This window comes from Lactuca sativa, chromosome 4 (assembly GCF_002870075.4).
Source record: "Lactuca sativa cultivar Salinas chromosome 4, Lsat_Salinas_v11, whole genome shotgun sequence".
In the NCBI taxonomy this organism is placed as follows: domain Eukaryota; kingdom Viridiplantae; phylum Streptophyta; class Magnoliopsida; order Asterales; family Asteraceae; genus Lactuca; species Lactuca sativa.
Window position 1 is genome coordinate 18415503 of NC_056626.2, and position 9525 is coordinate 18425027.

At 41.1% G+C, this 9525-nt stretch overlaps 1 non-coding gene across 1 annotated transcript; it reads right to left on the bottom strand.

Annotated features, from left to right (window-relative positions):
• Positions 1-4379: 4379 nt before the first annotated feature.
• On the bottom strand, positions 4380-4486 carry LOC111880705 (small nucleolar RNA R71). Its single transcript, XR_002846555.1, has one exon. It is a non-coding gene; the product is annotated as a small nucleolar RNA R71 (small nucleolar RNA).
• Between the last annotated feature and the right edge of the window lie 5039 nt (positions 4487-9525).

The window sequence follows — 9525 nt, forward strand, 5'->3', positions numbered from 1 at the left end:
CAATTGAATACCCATGAAGTAAACTACACCACTCATGATCTCGAGCTAGGAGCTGTGGTCTTCGCTCTAAAAATTTGGAGGCACTACCTCTACAGGATGAAGTGCACCATTTTCGCAGACCACAAAAGCCTCCGGCATATCCTGAACTAGAAAGAACTAAACATGAGGCAGCGGCGATGGGTCGAGCTGCTGAACGACTACGAATGCGAGATCCGGTACCATCCGGGGAAGGCTAACGTGGTGGCCGATGCCCTAAGCCGAAAAAAATACTCGAGCCGCGGGTAAGAACACTAACGATGACCATTCATTCCCACTTTTCTTCGCAAATCAAGGAGGCTCAGCTAGAAGCCTTGAAACCAGAAAACGTCACAAACGAAGTTTGCATGGAATGGATAAGAACCTAACCATTAGAGAGGACGAGGCGTACTACTTTATGGAATGGATCCACACACCGAATTTCGATGGGCTCAGAGACATGGTAATGAATGAAGCGCACAAAATGAGGTACTCCGTCCATCCCGACTCTGATAAAATGTGCCTGGATATTAAACAACATTATTGGTGGCCGAATATGAAAGCAGAGATCGCTACCTTCGTGAGCAAGTGCCTGGCTTGCGCTAAGGTTAAGGTAGATTATCAGATGCCCTCTGGATTATTACAACAGTCAGTGATACCCAAGTGAAAATGGGAGCGAATAACAATGGATTTTATAACCAAATTGCCTAAGTCAACAGGCGGACTGGATGCCATTTGGGTCATTGTCAATCGATTGACTAAATCCGACCATTTCCTACCAATAAAGGAAACGTATAAAATGTAGAGACTAACACGGATCTACATTAAAGAGGTAGTGAGACTACATTGAGTACCAATATCTATTATCTCTGACCGAGATAGTAGATTCACCTCTCGATTTTGGCAGTTGCTCCAGAAAGCATTAGGAACTCAGCTGGATATGAGCATTGCCTACCACCCCCAGACTGATAGGCAAAGTGAGCGAACCATTCAAACACTAGAAGATATGCTCCGAGCCTGTGTGATAGATTTCGGCAAGGCATGGGATACCCATTTTCCACTAATTGAATTCAAGTACAACAACAGCTACCACACAAGCATTAAGGTCACTCCATTCGAGGCCTTATACGGTTGGAAATGTAGACCACCTCTCTGTTCGGCTGAGGTAGGAGACACCCAACTAGCAAAGGGACACGTACCAAACATCACTCTCACAGGACCCGAGATCATCCGGGAAACAACTAAGACAATCGTCCAGATCAGGGCACGACTCCAAGCATCTCGAGACTGACAGAAGAGCTACGTTGAAAAAAGGCGAAAGCCTCCGGAGTTTCAAGTAGGAGATCGCGTGCTGCTAAAAGTCTCTCCCTGTAAAGGGATGATACGGTTCGGAAAGTGGGGAAAGTTAAATCCACGATACATCATACCATTCGAGATCCTTGCCAGGATCGGTCCGGTGGCCTACAAGTTGTAGCCACCATCGGAGCTTAGCAACGTACACCCTGTCTTTCATGTGTCAAACCTAAAGAAATTCATATCGGATGAAACCCTCATTCTTCCACTTGACGAGATTGAAGTGAATGAAAATCTCCTGTTCATTGAGGAACCGGTTGAAATCATGGATAGAGAAGTGAAACGTACGAAACAAAGCCGCATTCCAATTGTGAAGGTTTGATGGAGTGCCAAACGCGGACCTGAATTCACATGGGAACGCAAAGACCAAATGATGCAAAAATACCCCCATCTCTTCTCTAGATCTTAAGGATAACTTTCGAAATATCATGGCAAGGATGTTATAAAACACAATTGTAGGGTTTTGAGCATTCTAAGACTCCTATGGTGTACATGCAACCCTAGAAACCTTGGATCTATGTTTTACTATGATACATGTAAATTTGTTTTTCCAAGGTTCTTAACCTAACTAGCATGGCATGGGGGAACTTAAAAACATAATAAGCTAGTAGAGTTACATACCTTTTAGTAGTGGTTGATTGCTTGGAGTTTGAGAGCTGATATGTGCATAATTAGTTAGTTATTTAGCATACATTTTTATTCATTTTTAACTAATTGTGTGAATAATATGGACAAAAGGTACTTAATATTGTTTAAATTTTGTTTTCAATCCAAAAGACATGCTTGGGAGTGAAAGGGAACAAGGGAAAGCAATTGAAGGCCAAAGAGTGAAGATTGAGGGACAAAAGTTCAACTCCTCGGTGAGTACATGAGTCTACTCGGCGAGTCCAGCTGAATATTCCAGATGATAGCCACGACTCCTGATTTAAGACGGATAACAACGAGTCTACTCGACGAGTTGGGTCTGCTACTCGCCGAGTACACCCTGTTTTGAGATATCTATAAAAACCAAGCCTTTATCCAATGGGACGACTTTTCTGGCGATTTTTAAAGATCCTTCTACGATTGAGAACCCTGGAAGACGCTGAGGAATTCTAATCTTCAACCTTTTGAAGATATAAGGCAACTAGGTTAATCATTCCACTTAGCTTTAGGTTTTGAGTATATCTAATCTAGTTAAACTTGTTTTTGTGTGTGCTTTTACTGCAACTATGAGCTAATTTCGTTTTTGTTTCTATTTGGGGAATACCAAGGAACTCCTATGGTTTAATTCTTAGTTTTTGATTAATTGTTTATTGGTGATCTATTAAATTAAGTTTGTTAAAGACCCTTATGCATTAATCACGATTATTTTCTGTTAATTGGAAGACAATTAAGCTGCATGAACATCTCTTAGTTGTTAACCTCATATGTCTATGTGAACACTAATTCATATGCTTAGGAATAATGATTATGAAACTAAGATTAATAGGACAATAATTAGATTAATGTGTGAGCTTGTTTGAGAAACCATCAAACAAGAGGTTAATTGAATCACTAAATTGATTAACCACTACAAATCTTATTTAATCCAAATCATTAATCTAGGGAATTAATTAGTTTAAACACTTGATCACCGCTTAAATTAGTTAATTGTCTAAGGGTTAGGAGTAATGAACATGAACCTAACCACTATAATTGGTAGTCAATAACAATTAATCTATCATAAATACAAATAACCATAGGAGTGAATTGGTTGAACCTAAATAGAAACATCTTTATCAAATTTGGTGAATTAGTTGTTTGCTTTAGTTATTTAGTTAATTAAGTGTTTTATGGTGTGCTTAAGTTTCTAGTCTTGTAAAACTAGAAGAAAACCTTTTACTTTCATTAATTGTTTTAGTTAAAATTAGTTATTAGTTTAATTTTCCGTTCCCTGAGTTCGATACCTTACTTACTAAACTATACCACTAAAAGACAGGTTCACTGCCTTTGTGTGCTACATTTATTAATAAAAGTAGGGATAAAACAAGTGCATTTTACACACATCAAGTTTTTGGCGCCGTTGCCGGGGAACGGTTCTAAATAATTAATCTAATTCCTAATTTTTTCAATCCTTTGTGTGAGTTTACTTGCATAAAGTTACTCTATTGCAATTTAGTAGTTAGTAATTAGGTTTTAGTATCTGTTTTAGTTTTAATATTAAGTTTATAATTTTTTCAAAAACACACTAGTACTCGCCGAGTGTAGTCGCACCTACTCGGCGAGTACAAGCGTATTCAGCAGTTAATTTTCGATTTTTTAGTACATTTTTTTTGTTCTTTTTACGCTTTTATTCTGTTTATTTCAAGACTTTCATGACCAGAGGATCAAGCACCCCGCTGGTACTCCCGTTTGAAGATCCCGAATCCGCATTAAAAAGGAACAAAGGAAAGGACGTGGAGAGCTCGAGTCCACTAAAGAAGTCACCTTTGTCCAATTTGAAGACTGTTTTTGGGAAAAAGAAGAGCAGCAAATCAGGAGCATCCAGTGCCTCTTTGACAATCGAGGACCCAATTCAAGAAGATATTGAGTACGAGACCGAGGAAGAAGAGGACCCGACATACGAGCACGAAACTGAGTCCGAGGAAGAGTTAGCTATCACAATGGCTAACATTGATGAAATCCCCATGGGATAATGGAAGAAGAGGATGCGAGACGACACTGGCCTGGGACTTGTGCAACCCGCAATTCCCGCGACTGCTACCTTCGAGCTAAAGGGTCATATCCTAGCTTTACTTAAAGAAATACTTTTTTATGGAAAAGACCACCATGAAGATGCCTACAAGCATTTGGACGAAGTCAATGATGTAGCTGATTACTTCAATGTTCCAAATGTGCCCCGCGAGACTCAGCTACTTCGTATGCTTCCGGTGACATTCAAAGGTACTACAAAAGACTAGCTCAAGTCACTTCCCCCCGGATCAGTCACCACTTGGGCCAAGATGAAAGAAGAATTCATTGATCACTTTTTCCCACCTTCCAAGATAGCCAAGTTGAAGAAGGCCATTGCTAACTTTGAACAACAAGCTGGAGAGTCGCTATACGAAGCATGGGAGAGGTACAAGAGCTTACTAAGAAACTGCCCACACCATGACCTAAACAGCCAGCAAGAAGTATCCATCTTCTATGATGGAGTTAATGTCACAACCAGGCAGTTACTAGACTCACAAGGCCCGCTCACAAAGAAGCCTCCTCCGGTGATCAAAGAATTGATTGAAGAATTCTCTAAACACTCTAGAGAATACCACAACCCTAGACATGATGTCACTAGGGGAGCCGCTTATGCAGCTACTGAAGACTTATCCGCGGTCATGGCTATGCTAAAAACCATGGATAGGAGGATGGATAAGATGGATCAAACAATCCATGCTATTCGGGTGGGTTGTGAAAACTGCAATGGGCCTCACCTCACTAGAGACTGTGATTTAGATGAGAATGGAAACAAGAAGGTGCAAGTGTGTTACTCAAGTGGAGACCGATATGATGAAGACTGGCGCAAACAAAAGAAAGATTGGCTCCCTTATGAAGAGTACAAGAAAGCCAAGGAGGAAAGGTTTAGGCAAAAAGGGAGAGGGTTCTACCAAAAGGAAGAGCCGGTGCAAGAAAGGAAGCCAAGCTTGGAAGAAATGCTCACCAAATTTGTAGCTGCTTCAGAAAAAAGACATAGTGATCATGATGCTGCAATTCAAGAAACAAGGACCATGCTTAGGAACCAGCAAGCATCTATCCACAATATAGAAACACAACTTGGGCAACTTGCTCAACAAATCAACCAAAGGTCACCGGGCGAACTTCCTAGCAAAACTGAAAATAACCCACGAGGTGCGCACATAAACATAGTCACAACAAGAAGTGGGAAGATAATCACTCCCCTGGCACCTATTCAGACTGAGTCATTCAAGAAATCACAGAAGGAGGAGGCAGAAAAGCAAGCAGAGAACCAAGACATACAAACTGACAGCTCTACTCGCCGAGTACCACGTATGGACTCGGCGAGTACATCACAAAATCCCACCGAACAGATTCCTGAAAAACTTTACCAGCCTCCCATGCCATACCCAGCCCTAGCTAAGAAGGAGAAGCAGGAAGAGGAGTATCAGAAGTTTCTAGATCATATCAAGACTCTTCAAATAAACATACCCTTCATAGAAGCCGTCATGCAAATGCCCAAGTATGCAAAGTTCCTTAAGGAACTTCTCACTAATAGAAGGAAGATGGAAGAAGTGAAGAAGGTAGCGCTCAATGAAAACTACTCAGCTGCCATGCTAAATAAGCTACCAAAGAAGAAAGGTGATCCGGGGAGTTTGACTTTACCTTGCCAATTTGGCAACTTGGCCACCATTCATCCCTTAGCCGATTCGGGAGCAAGTGTGAATCTAATGCCATATTCATTCTTTAAGAAGATGGATCTCCCGGAACCAAGGCCAATTCGCATGGCAATACACTTGGCAAACAAGACAGTTACCTTCCCAAGAGGCATATACGAAGACATATTAGTCAAGGTGGACAAATTCGTCTTTCCCGCTGATTTTATAGTTCTAGACATGGAGGCGGATCCACAAGTGCCAATCATCCTTGGAAGGCCCTTCCTCAACACGGCAAGTGCTATAGTAGACATGAGGGACTCAAAGCTCACCTTGCGGGTAGGAGAAGATTCAGTCACATTTGGGGTAGACCAAGCTATGAAGTATTCAAGGAACAGTGACGACACGACATTCTCAATCGATATGCTTGACGAATTATTGGAGGAAGGCATAACTGATGATTCCAGCAAGTTCACAACTGATGATGAAGAATTTGATCCAAAAAAAGACTTGATGGAAATTGAAAGACTGCTGGAAGAAGCAGATTATGAAGAATTGGTAAAACAAACTAATAGTTCTACTCGCCGAGTTCCTCTGAAGAAAAGGCAGAAATCATGAACACAGCCACAAACTCGCCAAGTACCCTACCTGCACTCGGTGAGTCCATCAGTCAGAACCAAAAAACGGAGCTCAAAACTCTACCAGAACATTTGGAATATGCTTTCCTTGAGGAAGGCAACCAAAAACCTGTAATCATAGCGGCTGACCTGTCCAATTCGAAAAAGGAAGAGCTAGTGCAAGTGTTGAAGAAGCGGAAGCGGGCCATAGCATGGAGCATCACCGACATCAAGGGAATCAGCCCATCTTATTGCTCCCACAAGATCAATTTGGAAGAAGGAGCAAAGTCGGTTGTACAGCACCAAAGAAGGTTAAACCCGAACATGCAAGAAGTAGTCAAGAAGGAAGTGGTCAAACTCTTAGATGCGGGAATTATCTATTCCATTTCCGACAGTCCATGGGTGAGTCCGGTCCAAGTGGTGCCCAAGAAAGGAGGGATGATGGTCATAACCAACGAAAAGAACAAACTAATTCCGACACGAACGGTAACCGGTTGGAGAGTGTGCATCGATTATCGAAAGCTAAATGTTGCCACTCGAAAAGACCATTTTCCCTTACCTTTTATTGATCAAATGTTAGAAAGACTATCGGTCCATAGCTATTATTACTTTCTAGATGGATTTTCAGGTCATTTTCAAATACCGATAGACCCAATGGACCAAGAAAATACCACATTCACTTGCCCAAGTGGGACTTTTGCTTATAGACGCATGCCTTTTGGGTTATGCAATGCACCCGCGACGTTTCAAAGGTGTATGACAGTTATATTCCACGGTATGGTGGAAAAATTCATGGAAGTTTTTATGGACGAATTTTCCGTTTTTGGATCTTCTTTCCATGATTGTCTCACTAATCTTGACTTAATGCTTGCTAGGTGTGAAAAAACCGACTTGGTCCTCAATTGGGAGAAATGTCATTTTATGGTCAAGGAGGGTATAGTGTTGGGCCACAAGATTTCCAAAATGGGAATTGAAGTGGATAGGGCAAAGATTGACACCATTGCCAAATTACCCCCACCAACTAATGTGAAGGGCATTAGGAGTTTTCTAGGACACGCGGGTTTTTACCGGCGTTTCATAAAAGATTTTTCCAAAATAACTAGACCTCTAACGCAATTACTACTAAAAGATGCACCATTTAATTTATTAAAGAATGTTTAGAGGCATTTGAATTTTTAAAGGAAGAATTAACTAATGCCCCGATCATTATTGCACCAAATTGGAACTTACCTTTTGAGATCATGTGTGATGCTAGTGACTATGCATTAGGAGCTGTCCTTGGTCAAAGGGTTGATAAGCACTTTCAACCCATATATTATGCTAGCAAGACTCTAAACCCAGCCCAAGAAAATTACACCACCACTGAAAAAGAATTATTAGATGTGGTGTATGCCTTTGACAAATTCCGCCCTTATTTGGTTTTATCTAAAACTACTGTTTTTACTGACCACTCGGCTATCAAGTATTTGTTTTCCAAACAGGATGCCAAGCCAAGACTGATATGATGGGTGCTACTTCTTCAAGAATTTGACATAGAGATACGAGACAAGAAGGGAATGGAGAATGTAGCAGCTGACCACTTGTCAAGGCTTGAGAACCCGCAATTGCAAGAAGATAAAGTTGGAGACGACTTCCCGGACGAGTACATTATGGTGACAGTGGGAGAAGAGCCATGGTTCGCAGACATAGCTAATTATTTAGCTACAAAATACATCCCGAAGGATTTTAGCAGTCAACAAAAGAAGAAATTCTTTGTTGAATTAAAATATTACTTTTGGGATGAGCCATACCTCTTCCGAAGTTGTGCAGATGGGATCATATGAAGATGTGTATTCGGTAAGGAAAGCCGGAAAATACTAGAGCATTGTCATAGCGGGCCCACAGGTGGACATCATGGAGCACACTACACGGCGAAGAAGATCTTTGACATTGGGTTTTATTGCCCCACAATTTTTAAAGATGCAACCCAATTTGTCAAAGAATGTGATTCTTGTCAAAGGGTGGGAAACATTTCATCTCGAAATGAAATGCCACAACATAGTATCCAAGTGTGCGAGGTGTTTGATGTGTGGGGAATTGACTTCATGGGACCATTTACCATGTCTAAAGGGAACAAATACATACTAGTGGCGGTGGATTATGTATCCAAATGGGCGGAGGCACAAGCGTTACCAACAAATGATGGTCGGGTGGTGGTGCGTTTTTTAAAGAAACTATTTTCACGATTTGGAGTCCCGAAAGCCCTTATAAGTGACCGAGGCACAAATTTTGCCAATGATCACTTGGAAAAGGTGTTAAAGAAATATGGGGTCACCCATAAGTTTTCCACATCATACCATCCACAAACTAGTGGACAAACCGAAGTAACAAATCGAGCCTTAAAGCGAATTTTGGAGAAATCGGTGGGGAGCAATCGCAAGGAATGGTCGGATAAGCTAGATGATGCACTTTGGGCTTTTTGTACAGCTTTCAAAACACCTATTGGTACCACACCATATAGGTTAGTTTATGGAAAGCAATGTCATTTACCGGTGGAGCTAGAACACAAGGCGTTTTGGGCTTTGAAGAGGTGTAATTTCAACATGGAGGAACTAAAGAGCAACCGGTTAATGCAAATGAATGCTCTTGAAGAGCTAAGGAATGATGCATACTCTAGTTCATGGCTTTATAAAGAGAAGACCAAGACGTGGCATGACAAAAGGATTAAAGATAAAGAAATTCATGAAGGCCAAAAAGTGTTGCTCTTCAACTCAAGACTAAAGCTTTTCTCGGGAAAACTCAAGTCAAGGTGGGATGGGCCTTTTATAGTGAAGACGGTGTTTCCACATGGTGCTATAGAGCTATTATCAAGATATGGCACGCCTTTCAAGGAAAATGGTCATAGGGTTAAAAAGTATGAAGAAGGAGTCCCCCGGAATGAAGGAATGGAAGAGTTGCTGCTGCTGGAAGGGATTGCAACCACGTAGAAGGGGAGGAGTCCACCTAATGACTCCCTAAAAAGAAGCGCTTCTCAGGAGGCAACCCGAGTTTCAAGTTTGCATTTTCTTTCCTTTTCTTTATTTTCATTATTTTTTCTTTTCTTCATCTATTTTTGAGAACATAACTGCTTGAGGACAAGAAATGCCTAGAGTGTGGGGTGGATGGTTTAAAAAAAAATGAGAAAATACATAAATTTTTCAAAATTGTCAAAAAAATTTCAATCTGCAAGGTTTACT